The 1,987-nt window shown below is 34.2% G+C and overlaps 1 long non-coding RNA gene across 1 annotated transcript; it reads left to right on the top strand.

Annotated features, from left to right (window-relative positions):
- Positions 1-204: 204 nt before the first annotated feature.
- Positions 205-908, top strand: LOC133722399 (uncharacterized). Its single transcript, XR_009852698.1, has 2 exons — positions 205-524; positions 748-908. It is a non-coding gene; the product is annotated as an uncharacterized LOC133722399 (long non-coding RNA).
- Positions 909-1,987: the final 1,079 nt, after the last annotated feature.

Consider the following 1,987-nt stretch of genomic DNA (forward strand, 5'->3'; position numbering starts at 1 on the left):
ATAATGGTAATTTACTGAATATTATCTTTTATCTTATGCTTTCTAGTATTAACTGTGGTTTTAGTCCTTAGTAAAGATTTTATTGATTAGCTGAAGTAATTTTAGATGTGAAAGTCATTATTTATAATTTAGTGTGGAATGCGCGCATATGCTATATATATTATGAGAGACATCAGAAACCAATGAAGACAATAGGCTTGCATTTTAAATGACAGAGCTAAATTTTTTCGGATCTTCCCATTTATTGAATGTAGGTCATGGTTTATGGTACATGTAGCAAACAAATTCTGAATGTAAAACTGCCTCAGTGGTTCTGTGTTCGTTTCTCTCAATGAAAAATTTCTTATTGGAGTAAATAACTGATTTTTAATCATGTTGTTCAGAGATTGACTCTGTTAACTTCTGATCTGCAGATGAGATAACATATGTGAACCTTCTACTGAACCCTGAACGTTACACTGGCTATGCTGGTCCATCAGCAAGAAGGATATGGGATGCTGTTTATTCTGAAAATTGCCCAAATTGTGAGTCGAAACTTTTGGTAGATCTACTTGGTTGATCTAAATTTACACTCAAATGTACACTTTTCCAAATTTCACTTAAATGTACACTTCTCCACACTAGGATCTATGCTTTCATAAAGTAATTAATCAGAGGATTTCAATATCAATTTGCCTGAACTTTCATATCAGTAAGTGTAGTCCTAAGTCTCATGCTCATCCTCCCTCTCTTCACTTATCTATGTAGATAGAAAACGGACACATATCTGGAGGAAGATCCCTGCAAAGCTTTTCTTGAAGTAGAGGAAGAAAAGTACCTTGTATTATCTTGTAAACTCTTGTATAAGAGCTTCATTTCTTTTGTAACATTCATGAGAAAAATCAAAATGTAACATTCCCTTTTCAATATGTTTAATTCCTTTTTGTACAGCTTTTATTAAAAAAAAAAATCTGGCATTGCACATTTGCATGCCAGATTTTTTTTTATTCATAAATAAAATTTTGCGACGGCAATTTCACCGTCGCAAAGCTTTGGTAGCCGTCGGTGGCGTCGCTATAGGTATTTGCGACGACATTTTTCAGTCGCAAAATGCTTGCGACGGCAACGTCTTGCCGTCGCTAATAAGCTTGCGACGGTGCATTAGCCGTCGCTAATATCAATGGCGACGCCCCCAACAACATCGGCGCAATTGCCGTCGCCATTGGTCTTTCGCGACGGCAATTTCACTTTCCGCGACGGCACTGCGCCGTGGCAATTTGAATTTTTTTTTGTAGTGACAATACCCATGTGGTGAAGTACCAAAATCATTTCCAAAATTCATGTACTTAGGAGCAGTATTGTATGATACTAAATGGAAGCAGTTCAACCAGCTATATCGAACCACATTGTAGTAGCTTTTATATTCCTTTTGTTGTACTTGTTCATTTTCATTCACTAGATTTTGGTATTACGTCTTCCCCCCTCCTGGGCCCTGCTCCGTTGTAATTTTCTAATTATTAGTGAAAAAGAGGTGACGGCCAAGCCTCTCACTAGGTTCCAACCATTAAAAAAAAAAAAAAAAATCATATTCACATTATCAATATACAGTACATTTATAATTACACATAGATAAAAACACTTGTTTAGCAACCTACTACAGTACTAGTTAATTACTCATCCATATTAAATATCACAATTCTATTATAAATGTATAATTTTAGAGATGTTACATTGTAAATAGGTTTATTATAGGTTAGTTTAGTCTATATAAAAGTTTCATTCAAAAATATCATTATATAAATGCAATCAATGTGATTTCTTTATTTTTAACCGAAATTTCCGCTGACATCGAAACTTTCTCTCAAATTTCCTTAAATTTGAAGTATCGAAATCAAAACCAAAACCGAAATTTGAACTTGGTTTCAAATGACTCCTAAGAACAAGCTAAACTCATCATCATGATCAATAAATTATGATGATGAGAAATTTAGCTTGTTTGTAAGTGTCA

The sequence above is a fragment of the Rosa rugosa genome, chromosome 1 (assembly GCF_958449725.1).
Source record: "Rosa rugosa chromosome 1, drRosRugo1.1, whole genome shotgun sequence".
In the NCBI taxonomy this organism is placed as follows: Eukaryota; Viridiplantae; Streptophyta; class Magnoliopsida; order Rosales; family Rosaceae; genus Rosa; species Rosa rugosa.